The 18,727-nt window shown below is 45.1% G+C and overlaps 1 protein-coding gene across 2 annotated transcripts in view; it reads left to right on the forward strand.

Annotated features, from left to right (window-relative positions):
• Positions 1–12,989: 12,989 nt before the first annotated feature.
• Positions 12,990–18,727, forward strand: part of ZBED1 (zinc finger BED-type containing 1) — a 121,370-nt gene continuing 115,632 nt past the window's right edge. Inside the window, exon 1 of one of the 2 annotated variants that reach the window (XR_014155821.1) lies at positions 12,990–13,108. The gene's annotated coding sequence lies outside the window, so the exon portion shown is untranslated. The remainder of the gene's footprint in view (positions 13,109–18,727) is intronic. The other variant, XM_081858691.1, reaches the window with a different exon arrangement.

Here is an 18,727-nt window from a genome sequence, read left to right on the forward strand (position 1 = left end):
TATCTTTGCTGTATGCAAATGTAACACTTTCATAATGGTTCTATTTTCAGCAGAGCTTAGTCTCTCTGGATTTAATTTAGCCTGGGTGAGAAAAATCTGATCACTTCATGACCATTGGTGTAGCTTGTTTGGGAGTGCTTTTGTTCTAATTTTCAATAGGATGAGCATTGCTCCATGTCTGTGATAATGCCTTTTGTGGACATGGATATGTTTAAAATTGCTGTTGTCCATCTGTTCCCTTGTACTCACAGTAAATACAGTCTCGGTTGCTGTGTATTTTTCTCCAGTGTCATAGATGCTATGCTTCTGAATTCCAGTTGCTGTAAATGAGCCAGTGCCAAGTCTGATTGGCTGCTGGAACTGGGCCTGAGCTCAAGCCTTGTTTGTAGGCTTCAAAGAGAAGTACAGTTGCTCACTGTGAAAATAGGATGCTGGACTAGATGATCCACTGCCTTGATCCAGGTGAGCTCGTATGTGCTTATGTTCAAAGATTGTAAACCTCCAGGCAAGGCTACTGTCCTCTTTTACCTAATGGCAGAATCAAGTTCTTTTGACTTCTTTTCTTCAAATTTTCCTCCTCTGCAGAAAATATTACTTCCCTAAGGAAGCAAATGTGTGCTGTAATCCCATCCATTGGCACATAAAGGCAAAGGGACCCCTGACCGTTAGGTCCAGTCGCAGATGACTCTGGGGTGCGGCACTCATCTCACTTTACTGGCCAAGGAAGCCGGCATACAGCTTCCGGGTCATGTGGCCAGCATGACTAAGCCACTTCTGGTGAACCAGAGCAGTACACGGAAATGCCATTTACCTTCCCACTGGAGCGGTACCTATTTATCTACTTGCACTTCGTGCTTTCAAACTGCTAGGTTGGCAGGAGCAGGGACTGAGCAACGGGAGCTCACCCCATCGTGGGGATTCGAACCGCAGACCTTCTGATCGGCTGACCTTCTGATCGGCAAGCCCTAGGCTCTGTGGTTTAACCCAGTGTTTCCCAACCTTGGGCCTCCAGCTGTTTTTGGACTACAATTCCCATCATCCCTTGCCACTGGTCTTGCTAGTCAGGGATGATGGGAGTTGTAGTTCAAAAACAGCTGGAGGCGCAAGGTTGGGAAACACTGGTTTAACCCACAGCACCACTTGCGTCCCCTCCATTGGCACATAAATTATTATTATTATGGAGATGGAAGAAGGAGCATGCTTGTTTTCTTCTGCTACAGTGGGTAGGACCCAAACCCATGGATTCAAGCCACAAGAAAGGAGATTCTGACTAAACATTAAGAGGAACTTTTTGACAGTAAGAGTTGTTAGACAGTGGAATGGACTCCCTCAAAGATAGTGGGCTCTCTTTCCTTGGAGGTTTTTAAGCAGAGGTTGGATCTGTCATGGATGCTTTAGCTGTGATTCCTGCATTGCAGGAAATTAGACTGAATGACTCTTGGCGGTCCCTTCCAACTCTTTGATTCTATGAACAAAATATAGATTGCATGGTGCTCTATAGGTAGAAGCTAGAAGCATTTAAATTAAGGTTTCCAGATGTCCCCGTTTCCCGGGGACAGTCCCCAGATTTACAAATCAGTCCCCATACAAAATCAATTGAAGTTGGAAAGTGTCCCTGGATTCATTGAAAAAAAATCTGGTAACCTTAATTTACATATAAGTAGCTGTCAGTAGGTTTCCAGTGTAAAGTGTTGTTTATATCAATATTAATCAGATAGAGGCACTGTGGTGTCCAGAATGTAACTTTACTGTTTGGGCTGATCTATGCACTGTCTGAGGGTAGGATAACATTTTAAAGGGACTGGTTTTCTTCCTTTGGGTCCAGATGATGAAAATGTCATTGCTATATCTCAGGTAGAGGACAGGCTTTGGGCCATAGGAGCTGAAGAAACATTTTTCTCCGTCAGCTAGGAATATGTATGGATGCTATGGAGCCATGCAGATATCTATGGCAATGTCATTGGCCTGAAAGCACAGACTGCCCACAAATGCCTGGAAAGCTTCCCAGTGACTCCAAAGTTGACTTGTCATCTTAATTCAAGCGCCTCTGAATGATTTGCCTATCTACATCATGTCTATTGTCTGTGTTTTTCAGTCACTGAACATGCTCATCTGTTGTTCTGGCACATTCCCAAAGATAAGGGGAAATGAGTGCTCACCCTAAATTAGTTTAACTTTTTGAAAGATTAAAACTTTGCAGCTTCTATTTTTGGGAAATGGATATTCGTTCCTCCTCCATACTCACCTGTGTCCATTCTGATAAAGGCTACTAAATCTTCCTAATTGTTCCCTTGTTGATATGCTTCTAGCTTCACCATGCTGTAAGTCAAACCTATATGCTTCCCGTATTAAGAAATTAACCTTTCTATATCTTTTGTTGCAGTCTTTTTCTCTCTCAGCCCACATCCCTAGAGCAATATTAAAATAGCAACACTGGGCTAAGTTTCAGAGCTGGCTCAAGCCATACTTTCTCAATCACAATACCCCTCTGCAATATGGGTATGCTAGTGATGGCTCTTGTTTGCAGTGTATTTTTTAATGTTTACATACTCAGGGTGGGAAATGATATTATGCATGAAATTAATCTAGAGTTAGAAAGCACATGTCTTTGCTGCTACCATTTACTTTTGGGTGGACATGCCATAGCCCAGTCATAGATGTACAAAAATCCTGGATTTCCAATTGTTTTATCTGGTAAAGATCACTTATCTACCAGGGAAGATTAAAAAAAACTTTAAAATACATATAAATTATTATTGGAATGGCATATTAAAGATGAGGAGGTAAAATCGGTAATGATACATTGGGCTAAATATATTGGACATAATATACAGTTAAAAGAATGGGAGATGTTACAGCATGCAGTACACTTAAAGAAAATGTTATGAAAATGATGTATAGGTGGTATTTATCACCAGTTAAACTGGCCAAAATGTATAGAACAAAAAATGAATGTTGGAAATGTAAGGAAAAGGAAGGTACTTTTTTCCATATGTGGTGGACATGTAAAGAGGTAAAAGCTTTCTGGGAAATGATATATAAAATGAGCTAAAGAAAATGTTTAAAAATACTTTTGTTTAAAAACTAGAAGCTTTTTTATCGGGTATAGTGGTTAGAAAGATACCGAGACAAGAGAAAAAAATTGTTCTTATATGCAAAAACTGCGGCAAGAATTTTGTTAGCCCAAAGATGGAAACAACAGGAGCTACCAACAAAAGAAGAGTGGCAGATTAAGTTGATGGCAGTGGCGTAGCGTGGGGGGTGCAAGGGGTGCCAGCCGCACCGGGCGCAACATTTTTGGGGGCGCACTCGGAGCTCTCTGCCCCTACCTGGTCCTGGCTCACTCTCTCTCTCACAGTGCTGGCTGTGCGAATCTGATCCGAGCTGCCGGGTCGCCGCCCACTGTGGAGGGGGAGGGTGCCAGGCGTGCATTGCGGAGCGGAGAGAGAGCGAGGGAGGGACTATCTGGGGGAGGGAAAATGCAGCGGCCGCCCAGCGCAGAGCTGAGCGCAGGAGAGAACTACATCCGACCAGCCCAGTTTTGGAGGGAAGGTGTTAGTTGCGGCGGAGCCCTGGCGCCCCGGGAGGCTGGCCGGGCCGGTAATGGGGCTGGCCGGTGGCGCCGCTGCCATCCTGCGGACAAAAGGGCTGCCGCCCCCGGCCGAGCCCCCCCCCCCCCGCGAAACCAGGAGCAGCTCTCTGGTGCTCGAGGGCTTCGCAGGCCCTTCATCTCCCCTCCATTGGCGCCTCAGCCCCCAGCCCTGCCTGCGCGGCTCCTGCGTCTGGGGGCGCGCTCGCGCGGATGGGGTGCCGCTCCCCGCTTGCAAATGGTGCCTGTAAAGTCACATCAGAGACGCCCCCGGGACCCAGTTGCTGCCTTCTTCCCCGCCATGTGATTAAGCCTCGCACTACTTTGTGGCAGTGGTGTAGCGTGGGGGGTGCAGGGGGGGCCGGCCGCACCGGCCGCAACATCTGGGGGTTAGGGTTAGGGGGCGCAAATCCACGGGTTAGGGGGCGCAAATTACTTGCCTTGCCCCGGGTGCTGACAACCCACGCTACGCCACTGGTTGATGGACTTTGCAGAACTGGCAAAACTGATGGGAAGAATCCAGAACCAGCGAGACCAACCATTCCAAAAGGACTGGAACAAATTTATATTATACTGTATTTAAAAGATAACTGTAAGCAATTAACATAATTAGCAGGGTTATCTGAAGATTTGTAAGATGAAACTGCTACCTATTCAGGTTGAGTAATATAATATTTTAGGTAACGACATAACAAGGATAGGAAACAAAGTGAAATGTAAAGATGGAAAGTTTAATTTTGTAAACCATCAGATGGAAAGGAGGGAAGTCTTTAGGCTCAGATGAGCCAAAGAGATAAAATAAGAGGATATGATGTTATGCAATGTGATTATATGTAAAACCAATAAAAATCATTTTTAAAAAACAACTTAAAAATAAGGCAAGGAACTGTTTCAAAGTAAACCAAATAGTACCAATGGTCTGTATTTGGAGAAAAAATTAATGAAAATTAGTGGCCAGGGGTGCCAACTTGAATAAAATATTGGGCAAGCCCAGGTAAGCCTCACCTGGCATAATCAATCACAAGACGTGGCACATACACACTATATGAATGGCAATGCCCACAACTTGAGGAGCCACAACCCCCTCAAATATATGCACTAGAAAGTCCTTCTCTATTTTTGTGAACCAGAAATCCTCTTCTCTGGACAAGGGGCTTCCTGAGTCATTTTGAGCTATTTTAGGGTGTTTCCTTGGACTTGTAGGACTCCAAATCTCTCTACAGCACTCATCAATCACATCTCTGACTAAACTGAAAGGTGTGAGCTAAACTGGCTAAACTGAATGGTGTGAGCAGCAGTTGCTTTGAGTGGTGCTGTTTATTCTGCGAGGACTAGAGACGTACTTTTTAAAAACATGAAAGCTCATGGTCTGGGGGGTCCAACTGGAACTGGGCCCAGTGCAGCAGTACCCACTGCACCCCCTTTCAGCTGCCCTGTTTCTACTATATGAACATATGTATTAGCAAAAAAAAAAAAAAAAAGGATTATGAGTATAAATAACTCTGTGCACATGAGTTGTATATACACAAGGGCAAGCATCTCAAGAAGTACTAAAAATACATTGAATGGCAACGTTCCAATTTTCAGCATGTCTTCATGTAGTGCTGGGGTGAAAGTGGTATCAGGTGAAAAGAAGCCCTAGTTGGTAGAATAGGAAAAAAGAACTGTTTTTTGGAAGTCTTATTGTTTTACATATTCCATGAATGAGCTCTCACAAGTCCAAGCAAAGTAGTAAAAGTGGCATACTTTGGAATCAGTGGCGTAGCGTGGGGGGTGCAGGGGGGGCCGGCCGCACCGGGCGCAACATCTGGGGGTTAGGGTTAGGGGGCACAAATCCACGGGTTAGGGGGCGCAAATCCATGGGTTAGGGGGCGCAAATTACTTGCTGACAACCCATGCTACGCCACTGTTTGGAATTACTGCTGTAGCCCTGGCAACTGACCTAAATGTCCTAAATTCTGCTGTATATTTCACTTCAGCCTCTACAGGTCTTATCTGGAATAAAACTTTGAATCATGCTGAGTCAAAAGCCCAGGCTGCATTCCCTTAATACTCTGATATAACAGATTACAGAATGTTACCAAGTGTCAGCATGAAGAAAACTGGAGAGCAATGAGATGTTACTGCTCTTATCTCGCTCTTCCTCATGTAAACATGTGGCAAAATGTCCCCAGCAAAGTGCTGTAGAAATGATTTGCGAGTTTCGGGTCTCCAACTTGAAATACTTGGGAACCAACAGTTCATGCTTGTTGTATTGTGGGGGCGGGGGCGGGGACGGGGACGAATCCCTCTTATGTAAGATACACCACATCCCTAACTACAGCTTTATCTTTAAAAAAATAATGCAAGAAATTTCTATACTATACCAGTTTTATACTGGTGGTATATGACCTCACAAAAAGTAGGTACTGTTTACCAATTGAGTAAAAGGTAAGGGTAAGGGACCCCTGGATGTTTAAGTCCAGTCAAATTAGACTATAGGGTGCGGTACTCGTCTCGCTTTCGGGCCAAGGGAGCTGGTGTTTGTCCGGAGACAGCTTTTCGGGTCATGTGGCCAGCATAACTAAATCGCTTCTGGCTCAACGGAACACCGTGGCGGAAACCAGGGCACATGGAAATGCCATATACCTTCCCACCACAGTGGTACCTATTTATCTACTTGCACTGGCGTGCTTTCAAATTGCTAGGTGGGCAGGAGCTTGAGAAACAGATGGTGTAAGTTTGAAAAGCTAAAGGACATCCAAACATGGATGAGTTTGAAGGAATATGGTATATGCTTTTATTGCATGGTGTTAGAGAAACAGATGGTGTAAGTTTGAAAAGCTAAAGGACATCCAAAACAGATGGTGTAAGTTTGAAAAGCTAAAGGACATTCAAACATGGATGAGTTTGAAGGAATATGGTATATGCTTTTATTGCATTTACAAATGGGATAACTGCACTTTCCCACATTGTGATGAGACATCTTTCAAGACCTCAGACATGTATACTAGAAAATGTGTCTGTAAAAGAGACGTGGAAAATTCTTTATTATTTGCTTTTGGGCCCGCTTCCTTCTGTTGGCTTGGGATCTGTGATGTTCAGTGATATTCATTTCATGTGAAAGTCTACTTTGCACTATTTGTAGTGAAAAATCAATGAAAATGAACATCCCAAACTGAGCCAGCTTCATGGTTTTGTTGTTGACTTTTAAAGTCCTATACAATTTGGGGTCATGATATGTATCAAACTGCCTCCATTGTACAGACTAAGCTGATCTTTAAGAATGTGGTCATTCCACAACCAGCACAGTACCACTTCATGACATGAAAGCAGTTCTTCTTGGTGAAAGCACCCACTCTCTGAAATACCATCCTTTGGATAATTTGTGAGATGGAGATGGTAATGGCCATAAAAACCCCTTAGAAATGCATACATATCCCAAGCTTTCATGGTCTTTAATTTTGTTTGTTTATATACTCCATTTCATTTGTGATACACATTTGCATTTTCTTTTTGCCTAGTTCTCAGGAAATTTTATTGGGAGTTGTTGTTTTTATGTATACCATTTAGATATTTTTGTTAAACTAAATGGTACAAAAACCTAAATAAATAGATAGCTTGAGGACCTCCTTGGTATACATTCTGCTTCTATGTGGCAACTGATTGCAGCGATGATGAAGAACACAGAAAAAATAATCACCATCATAACTATACTGATGATAATAACAACAATGGTGTCGATAACTACTATAAGAATGTAGAAGAATGCATATTTGCATTTATAAATGCAACTGTATTCAGAAAGACTGCTTAGGCTAAGGAGAGAAGCAAGTCTATTAAAAGGCTAAATTTAAAAGTTTTACAAAGTCATCTGAAAATAAAACTTAAAGAAATGTTGTGGGGAGATAATACCCAGAGAATTAATACCGACAATGTACTATTTCAGGAACTAAGAGTCTATGGTGATAGTGGATTATGAGAAATGTATTTTACCTTTAATACCAGTTCTGTGTAGACTCAGAGACAGAAAAGATTCATTGAGTTGTTTTGTCTGTGTTCCTGACTATGCGAGAGTATGACTTCATTAACTTAAAAGGTCATTTTTCTAGGTGCTTTTGGAAGAAACTGATTTTCTGGATCCATTTCAGTTGTGGTTTAGGCCTGGTTTTGGCACAGAAACTGCTTTGGTTGCCCTGTATGACAGTGGCGTAGCGTGGGTTGTCAGCACCCGGGGCAAGGCAAGTTATTTGTGCCCCTTAACCCATGGATTTGCGCCCCCTAACCCGTGGATTTGCGCCCCCTAACCCTACCCCTAACCCTAACCCCCCGATGTTGCGCCCGGTGCGGCCGGCCCCCCCTGCACCCCCCACGCTACGCCACTGCTGTATGATGACTTCTTTTGAGAGAGAGACAAGGGAGACATGTCCCTGTTAATTCTTCTCGACCTCTCAGTGGCTTTCAATACCATCGACCATGGTATCCTTCTGGAGCAACTGTCCAAACTAGGGGTGGGTGGCATCACTTTGCTGTGGTTCCAGCCCTACTTAGGTGGTCATTCCCTGAGGATGTTGCTTGGGGAATGCTTTTTAGCTCCCAGGAACCTTCAGTCTGGGGTTCCGCAAGGCTCAATCCTATCCCCCATGTTTAACATCTACATGAAACCACTGGGTAGGGTTATCCAGAGGTTTGGAGTACATTGTCAGCAGTATGCTGATGACACCCAGCTCTCCTTTACATCTGCAGGTGAGGCAATGGAAGTGCTGGACCTTTGTTTTGCCTTGGTAATGGACTGGATGAGAGCCAACAGACTGAAGCTGAATCCAGATAAGACTGAGGCACTGTTGGTGGATGGTTCCCTAGACCAGATGGGTGGGAGGTCGCCTGCTCTTGATAGCCTTACACTTCCTTTGAAGGAGCAGGTTTGTAGCTTGGGGTTACTCCTGGACCCTTTGCGGTCACTCAAGGCTCAGGTGGCCTCAGCGGCCAGGAGTGCCTTCCATCAGGAACTTTATTTAAAATTTTGAATTCCTAATTCCCTTGTAAGTTCTGACTTCTAAAAACATTTCCCTTTTTAAGAAGACCTTTAAAATTCCCTTCTCAGTTTTTGTCACCTTAGGTTACGATTGGTTAGAGTATGGTGCTGATAGTGCCAAGGTTGCAGGTTCGATTCCCTGCATTGCAGGAGTTTGGACAAGATGCTCCTCAGGGTTGCTTCCAACTCTACAATTCTATGATTTCAGAATATAGGCAGGTGGATTACATTTAGAGCAGAGAAACACCTTTTGTCATAAATGAGAAGAAAAGCAAACAACTTAAAACATCAGGCCCCTATATTGGACAAAATGAATGTATACCAACTTATCTGACAGGATGCGTGCAGGATCAATATTTCATTTAGTTTGTTTTCCATTCAGCCTGATACAGATATACACATTTTCTTTTATTCATTTAAACCATTATTCATGGCTCTTGACAAATTTGTCATTTTTGACTATGTATTGCTCATATTTTCTAGTCACGTGGTATATACAGTGATACATCAGAAACAACTGACATTCTGGCTCTTTCCCCCCCTCTATATATGTAGAGCAAAAATGTCATTGTGAAGCAAGATGTATTTTATGAATAAAATATATGCCACAGACATTGCATTCTTGTCTCCCATCTGTGTGGTTCTCTCTTTCAGAGCTGAAACATAACGTTTTAATCTTGAGTTTCATACAGTGTATTCACACCACAGAATATCAGGATTTATATCCCTTTACCATATATTGATATTGTGTTTGATCTTTATTTATGTTATCCTGACCTGGCTGACCTCAGAAGTTTCTAGTCTTGCTTCGTGGGATGCTGGATGTTTCTCTCAAACACACAAAGTATTGTCTGTTATCATCAATGTGTAGCTTAGTTGAGGATACTGACTGCTAAAGTGAAATTATTCTAGCTGTCCTTGCAAAAACCATTGTTGTAAAGGAAGCAAAAGCTTGTTATTTTGTCCTGCACTGGTCAAAGATATCTGGGAGGGGGAGGGGGAGGTGACCTGAAACAGATTGACTTCCCTAAAATTAGTTTTTTCAGCTAGTTCATTGCTTTATTTTCCTATTCTCTACAAAAAGTCATCAGAATGAATCCATTCAGGCTTTATTTATGACAGCTAGTGTCTCTGTCTTTAGATCTGTCTGCATGTGGATGATTCCATAAGTAGGGAATCTGGTAGTGGATTGGCACCCCTGAATCCCAGACCACAAGCAAATGAGCCTTTTCCAACTTAACACAAGTAAAGCTCTACTCTTATGCACACTTACTAATGGATGCAAAATAATAGGGACCCCCAAATAAATATGAATAGGTCCAGGCTGCACAAAAACTGGTATTTGGTACTTCTTCAGCCCACGCCTCAGAATAACAGATAGGCACCATACTGAGATTTCTGTAACTGCTCCATGCAGTGCCTGTTATAAGGTGATAGATAACCTGTATTGCAGCAGGTTTACTATGTGCTTTGTGGAGTATGTTTTGGGGCTTTTGTGCTGGTGCAGAGGAAATCTCAACTACAACCCAAAATGTCTTATTTACCTACCACATATTGCCTGCCTCTTAGGTACAAAAGAAGGTGGCAGCCCTAATACCTAGACTGGGCCTTTGCAGGATTAGATTTCATGGCTTTCCAATGAAGCTGCATTGAAGAACGTTAACGGAGGAGATAGACTGTGGGTTTTTTGGGGTTTTTTTAAAAAAATGTTTTTATTCAATACTTTCTTGGGTACATCCAGAGCCTCTGGGCTGCATCAATAGGAGTATAGCATCTAGATCAAGGGAAGTAATAGTGTCACTGTATTCTGCTCTGGTCAGACCTCACCTAGAGTACTGTGTCCAGTTCTGGGCACCACAGTTCAAGAAGGACACTGACAAACTGGAACGTGTCCAGAGGAGGGCAACCAAAATGGTCAAAGGCCTGGAAACGATGCCTTATGAGGAACGGCTAAGGGAGCTGGGCATGTTTAGCCTGGAGAAGAGGAGGTTAAGGGGTGATATGATAGCCATGTTCAAATATATAAAAGGATGTCACATAGAGGAGGGAGAAAGGTTGTTTTCTGCTGCTCCAGAGAAGCGGACACGGAGCAATGGTTCCAAACTACAAGAAAAAAGATTCCACCTAAACATTAGGAAGAACTTCCTGACAGTAAGAGCTGTTCGACAGTGGAATTTGCTGCCAAGGAGTGTGGTGGAGTCTCCTTCTTTGGAGGTCTTTAAGCAGAGGCTTGACAACCATATGTCAGGAGTGCTCTGATGGTGTTTCCTGCTTGGCAGGGGGTTGGACTCGATGGCCCTTGTGGTCTCTTCCAACTCTATGATTCTAGGATTCTCTGTTTTCAAGCCACAGAATCCTTCAAACAAGTCAGTCAGGTTCAGAGTGGGACGTTACTATTCTAGGCAATATGGGGTTGGAGGGAAAGAAAAGTGGAAAGAGAGGGGGAAGGAAAAGGGGAAGACATTAACATTTCATTCATTGAAATAGTATGTGAGCTTTTGTGTCAGAGTCAGGTAAACAGATATTTTATTTTTGCTGGCGGTGGGAGAGACTAGAGGGCCCAGGAGGTGGTGGGTTGAAGCCATGCCCAGGCTTTGTCTGTGGTGTTTGAGAGGGGATCCACGATGGCTGTTCACACATGCAGGGAGCAGTGCTTTTTTCTATATTAAAAAAATATGTTTAGGGAGTACTCTCATTTTCCTGCTCATATTGAAATACTGCCCCTCAATGAGCTCAAACTTAGGTGCACAAAATGTTTAGGGGCAGGAAAAAAGCACTGCTAGGGAGCCATTCTCTGCCGCAGTCAACATGTGGCGACTGTGTGTGTGCGCGCGCGCCTAAACTCCACTTGCACGCACGCTCCGCATAAGTGGCAGCCCGACTGTCTCTTCTCGGCGGTCGGAGGTGGTGCCCTTTTTGCCTGCCACTCACCTGAGCGTGAACCCCCGCTTCTGCCCCCATAGAGGAGAGGACAGGACTCTCCACATCTAGTTTGGGAGACCTCAGGCTTCTCAGAGGAGACCTCAGTTAAGCAGGAGGTGGGGGGGCATGTCCTTTACAACCCCCCCCCCTTCCCTCACATCCTCAGCATTTCATACTCCCTTGTAATTACAGTCACAGCACACACACAGAGAGAGTGTCAATGACAGCCGAGGTTTCCCCGGCTACACTGGCGGTATGAGGGAGAGGAAGGACTAGACGAGGCGCGAGGGGCGGGCGAGTGGGAAGGAGGCGGGAAAAAGAGCGAAGGCGCGCTGCTGGGCGGAATACTAATCAGGCGGGTCTCGCGTCTGCGGCGAGCCGGCTGCCTCCGCTGCAGAAGCGCGCACAGACGCCCTCGGACAAGCGCAGGCGGGGAGCACCGCGGCGGGGCGGCCAGAAGGAACTTCCAGGCGCGCGCCCTCCGCCGCTCGCGCCTCCCAGCCGCCCGCTTTCTGGCGCTGCCCTTTCATGGCTTTCCTCACGGAGCTTCCCAGGAGGAGCCTGGCTTTCCCCACCTGTCCCCATCACCACCCGAGGGCTGTCGCCTCGCCGCCGCCCAACTTTGAAGGCGCTCGCTCGGCAGCAACAGCAGCCGGCGCCGCCTCCCCTCAGCCCGCCTCTGACTGAAAGGGAAGGCGACGCGCGGCGGGCGGGCGGGCAGAGCACCCTCCTTCTTTCAGCCCGCCAAAACCCACCGAGGAGCCCTCCCGGCGGCGCGCGCCCATGGCCGCGCCGTTGGGCGGGCTAACTTCTCGCCGCCTGCCCCCTCAGCTCCCCAGCCCCTTCGCTGCGGCCGCGGCTGCCGGAGCGGGCGAGCGCCGGCTGGGGAGAGCCCCGCGGGGTCAGTCCGTCAGCCAGTCCGCCTGCCTCTTCTCCGGGCGCCCTGACGAGGAGGCGGGAGGGAAGCCCGCTCGCCCGGCGCCTCAGCCTCGCGCCCTCGCCTCCTCAGCTTGGCACGAACCAATGCGGAGGCAGCCCAGGTCTTAGCGGGGCTCTTTCAGGCGACAGGGGGACTTCGGTGCCGCCGCCGCCGCCGCCGCCGCCGCCGCCGCCTCTTCTGCGGGAGAAGAGAGCCTGTCTGGTCCGTCCTCGGCGGGCTTGTGCCTCCTCACTTCTCCGACGCGGGCGGGCGGGCGGCCGACTGGCGAGCGAGCTCCTCGGGCGGCTCTGGCGCGGGGGTCATGCAGTCCCTCATCTCCCCGGTGACCAAGGCGATTCTGGTGGCTTTGTTCATCTTCGCCATCCTGCTCATCCTCTATGTGATCCTGTGGTACATCTGCCGCGATGTGGATTGCGACCATGGCATCTGAGCGTCGGCGGCGAGGCTGCGGGGCGAGGAAGGCGGAATAGAGGGGCGCCTCCGGGTCGCCGCACACGGATCGGGGAGGACGGCCAGAGAGGAGGGAAGACGCGAGGCGGGGGAAGGGCCAGGAACCGGACCCCAACCTCCCGGAGCCCCTCGAGGAAAACTGCCATCCAAGCTAGCCCGGGATTGACCTTCAGACAGAGATCAGGACGACCCGGTGAGTTTCCCCACGCATCTTGTTTACAAATGGGGGCGAGAAAAGTTCTGAAACAATCGTTTGCAGCAGCAGCAAAGGTGGGTTGTTGTTTTATTGAATGGGGGGGGGGGGACGACGACCAAACCTTAACCATGAGAATAGCTGTCTGTCTGATCCTCCAGAAAGCACTGCAGTACCAGGCTGTTTGGGCTGCTGCTTCTCCATACAGTCATCATCACCCTAAGTGTCTGTGTGTGAGGATGGGGGGGGGGGGAGGCACGGATCCCTGGTCAGCTCTTCCTCTACTCGTGTGGTCTCCCGATGGTTTTCCATGCGGATTTAAATCTGGAGAAAATGCGAAGTAGCCTCTTCGTGTCTGCGCTGGCCTCTCTGCATCACCTTACCTGTAATTCAACAAATGGGGAGTTTGGGAGAAGGGGTGTGTGTGCTAAAGAGACATAGAAGTAGATGTCTGAGCAGGAGAGGAAGCGTTGGTTGCTGCTGTCTTCTTAAAAAAAAAAAGTAGGGTTTTAAAATGCACACAGGATCAATGTGTGATTGGGAAGGTGCGAGGCTGCGATCAAGGACTGTTAGGTTGTCTTTGCAGCCCCTAAATTGGTATGCAGGAGGTAGCTGCACTGCTAAACAGACCATAAAGGTAAGCTCGTGTGACAGAAGGAACGAACGCTTTGTGAATTCAAAAGGTGGAAAATCAAGAAAGTAATTGAAAATTAGACCTCGTGTGTGCAAGATTCCAAGGGCAGAAAATATGGTTCATGGCATAAACACTTGGGAATGATTTTGCATATTATACATTTCACCTTGCATAGATTTGCGTTTTGAAATACCCATTGAAGGTTTGGTGTGGGGGGGGGGTTGGTGGGGTATTTACTAATTAATGGCAAAAGCATTTGAAATAGTCTTGGGGCTGGGATAAGAGGAATATATATGCATCCTTTTTAGATAATAGCTCTGCATTTAAAACAACTTCCCCACCCCCTAGCTTTTCTGATAGTGGATGAAATCCCATTCCATTAAAATAAATCAGTAGGAAATTTTGCCATTGAATTAAGTGGGAGGTGGATTGCACTCAATGTGTTCAATTGCAGAGCCAGTAAATGTGTGTGTTGGCTATATTATAAATATCAGGAATGCTATGGGAAGTGCAGTCTGCTCTCTTCTTATATTGCCTGCACAGAGAAGACAGAATGTGGACAGCCTCATAGGAGATTAAAATGATGATGATGACAATGTATCATATTGACCTCGCTTACCCTAGCCTTCTGTAAAATACAGTAGTGGCAGGGGAGAATGTAAGACATACTGACTAGATAGAGGTGATCGAACTGAGGTGTCTTTCTGAAATGGAGAGGGGGAGGTAATAAACCTTCAGGCTGTACTGTAGACAGTAGAAGGTCTAGGAATGAGAGCAGAGACTACATGATGTATTCACCCATAATTGGTATATATGCTGTGTGAGACAGATACACTACCTCTGTCTCACACGGCATATGCACCAATTAAGAGGGACACTATGGGGAAGGGAGACAAGAAGGAAATGGGTTTTGTTTTAACCCTCCCCCCCTCCATGTACTCAAAGTGCAACTCTGTGATTTGAGATGATGTTGCATTGCCTTGCCTCAAGGTGACTTCCTACCCATGGAACCTTGTTTATATAGTCAGGAAAAAGAGAGAGAGCCAGAGATGCCCTTCTATAGTGATATCCAGTGAATTTTGCTCCTGCTCACATCGCACCTCAAAGATCTTCTGACCTGGCTAGTTAATCAGTCTTGATGTTATTGTTAATGCACCCTACAAACTAATGTGATTACAGCAGCAATGTCATCCATGTTTACATGCCTGGCAACTATATTGCTGAATCCATTTGTTTATCATCATCTTCTCCTCTCTTCAGCTGAAATGCCTGCTGCTCAGGACTCTGTGAGCAAGTAAAAGGTCACAAGCAGATGTCTAAAACAACTAGACCATTTTTGCTGAAAACTATTCCCTACAATGGTAGGCTTCTTGTGCGTGAACACTATCTAAAATACCACATGATTTTCAGTAAATCTTCAACAAACAACTCTCTCTCTCTCTCTCTCTCTCTCTCTCTCTCTCTCTCTGGCATCTGAAATGTTATGTACATTTCTTAATAAATAAATAGAATAAATGGACATGCAGTTCATAGGGTTTTTCTCCTGTGCACGCTCACTTCAAAATGAATGGGAGCTACTGAAGAGCATGTTGGTGTTTTTGCATTGCTCTTGTTCATTTCAATTAGGGATGTGCATAACAGATTTCTGATGTATTGTGCCTTTGGTGTTGAACCCCATTGCAGGAAGGATAGTAGGGCTAATGTATGTAGAAGAAAATATTTTTCATATATCAAGCTGTTTCACAAAGTGTAAGTTTTATTAATATATTTCATTTATTCTTGTGGATGAGCGGGTGTGTAAATTCATATACATGACACACGATTAAACAGCATCACATTTGTACAGGTTGTGAAACTGCAGGTTTCTATATGCAGTATGCATACCTCTTATTACTTCAGTACATGCTCAAGTCTCTTTATGTAAGTTACGCAACAGAATAAATATTTGTAACTCGCACTAACTGTACCTCAGCCCTCCAGAAATTTATAGCGTGACACTATGTATAATGAAATATAGGATTTTACTAATTAAAATTGCTGTGCATCACTTAACACCTAACTCCTAAGCAATTACTTGGAAGCAAATTCCAATTAAAATAAATGGAATTTACTGTCCAGGTAAATGCATTTAGGACCACGGTGCTATGATTTTGCAAACCCAGTTCTGTGCAATGTTTCCTTGAAAGTAAATCCATGGAACTCAGTGGGACTTACTCCTGAGTGGATCTACATTGGATCAGGCCATTTCTATGAATACACAGCAACTTCAGTTTGCAAATGAATATATCACCTTATATAACTTTAGTATGTAGTAGGGGAAAAACCTCAAATGAAGTTCTGCTTTTTCTCCTTGATACGGAAATGTTGTGAGAATATATATTTATGTCATTTTAAAGCAGCCTTTGCCAATGTGTCCTGTGATGGCTGGGGTTGATGGGAGTTACACTCCAACAGCAGCTGGAGGGCATCAGGCTGGTGAAGCCTGCTTTAAAGTCTAAATATATAGTTGCTGCTGTCCCTGGGAACAAGCAACACTTGAGCATCAGTCTCTCTACTTTTCTCTATCATTATTGGGAAGGTGAGTTGGAATCTGGCACCGGCACTTTTTCTATTCACCCCTGACTGAACTATTAAAGAGCATGTTGTTTGAGAGAAGCATACTATTCAGGGTAGATACATTCTCATTTGCGTGCATCTTTTTTTGTAAAATACCAGATGGTGTGTGAACCACTCATGTAATGTCCACCTTATACCAGTTCCTACTTTTTGTCTGTCTTTTCTAGTATTGTATAACAGGTAGTAGCACTCCAGAGTCTTAGGCAGAGGTCTTTCTCATCACCTGTTAACCTGGTCCATTCTACTGGAGATGCCAGGGATTGCACCTGGAACTTCCTGCATGCAATGTTCTTTCCCCCTGATAGGTGGGATATTATATCTTAACTGACCAGTCCTTGACATTCCACAAACAACATAAGTGATCTGCTGACATTTCTAGTTTGTGATTTCTCCCAAAGATATAGGGATAAAGTGTTGCACTTATAACAAGAAAGCAAGGTTCAGGTACAACTTGAGCTAAGAAAGCCATGGCTCAGCCATGAAGTTCCTGAGATACCCTTGCCAGCCTTCATCTCTCAGGGGTCACCCATACTACTGTTTAATGAGTATAGTAAGTTTCCTGTACCTGCATTAATTCTCCATTGACCACATGACATCCACCTCCAAATCCCTGTCTTTCTACACTTTCCATTCCCTCAATCCAGATGTTCTCATACCAGGGATACTCCCCAAAAAAGGAGACAGCATGGGAAAATATGGACTGAGGGAGGGGGAAGCGTGAAAAGGCAGTGATTTTGAGAATATGGATAATAGAGAATTAATGGAGGTACAGGAAGTTTGCTATCCAAATTAAACTGCAATATGAATTTTCCCTTAGTCTAACCCTAATTTACAGGGTTGTAGTGACAGTAGGAGGGGGGAGCAGGAGATGCACTTAGCTCATTCGATTAAAAGTGAGATACAAACATAATTAATTCGAGTAATTGCTAATGATTCACTGTCTTGTCCCTATATTCTAACAACCATTACTTATAATGGAGACTTTCTTAAGGGCTAACTCCTTTCCTAACAGTTTGCTATGAACAGCTACAGGTAGCTCAGACATGAAACGTGTGTTGGTTTTCCCCATCCTGATTCAGTAAACAAAGGGAGGGAAAAGCTGTACCTGTTGATTTCCCCTCCCCTTTGTCCTGAACCTGTAAAAGGCACAGAAAGTTAAAAACAAAACAAAACAAAATCCTGGTAATTCTACAATTCCGTAGTCTGTGTGTTGTGGTATGAGCTGGAAATGCAGAGAGAAATTCATTAGATAAGTGCAAAGCAATGTTAGGATCGGGAAATGCTAAAGTAAGCTTTAAAGGCAACTTTCCTAGATTTATGAATATGCAGCACTAATAATCAGCCTGGCCTCACATGGATGGAAGAGACTTCAGAGGTCATCTAGGCTAGCTCAGTGAAGGTCCTGCCACGCCAGATGCAACTTCAGCCACTGGTGGCTAGGGTCCATTAAAACCAGCAGCCAGAGCCAATGATATCCAGAGCTACCCTGTGACTGGTTGTAAGCAAAATAGCAGAGAAGACTGAGATTGGTGGTTCAGTGCTCCCTTTGCCCTAATGAGCCAGCCTCCACTGACTACAGCAACCCTGTCAGATTGTTGTCAAGCCTCTGCTTAAACACCCCTAAGGAAGGAGCTGCCACCATCTCCCGCAACAGCCTCCCCCAATATTGAACAGCCTTTACCCTAATGTTTAGTTCAAATCTGCTTCCCTGCCATTTCCACCCATTTGAGGTTCGTTCCCTGTTCTCTGTTCACCTTTTGCATGACAGCCTGTCAGATATCTGAAGGAAGCTATCATATATTCATCTTCTCTGAAACTCTGCTGTGAGAATGATTAAAGCTTAGGCTCTGAAAATATTAAGCATTTTAGCAGTCATTTCTCATGGATATATAGTGCTGCTGCTTCTGATATACCAAAGCTATGGCACATATTACTTATACATCCACCCACACCTCCACTTTGCACTAACACTAATAACCAAGTAATCAATACTCACAAACAGGAGTGTTTCATACCGGAAATGTGCCTTGCCTTTACCACTTGTACTTAAAATAGCTAAATACTCTAGAACTCAATTTTATCCTTCAGTTATGCTGGCAGAGGGATTATCTGTAGGATAGGGAAGAAGACCACCACCACCAACAGGAGAACATGAAACATACTACTGCATATCTTGTATGCCAGCACAACTCTGCTGGCCTAGCAGCCAAAATGGGGCAGGGACAAGGACCGTGGAGCTGATGTAAGGAAAATTCCTCCCATTCAACTCAGTGAAGAGCAAAACAAAACAAAACTTCCTGTTCCCCTACCAATCTCCTTCCTCATTCACATCATTATGAGAGCATGTAAGATACAGTGCAAATTAGCAC

This window comes from Podarcis erhardii, assembly GCF_964252035.2.
Source record: "Podarcis erhardii genome assembly, chromosome: 4".
NCBI classification, from domain to species: domain Eukaryota; kingdom Metazoa; phylum Chordata; class Lepidosauria; order Squamata; family Lacertidae; genus Podarcis; species Podarcis erhardii.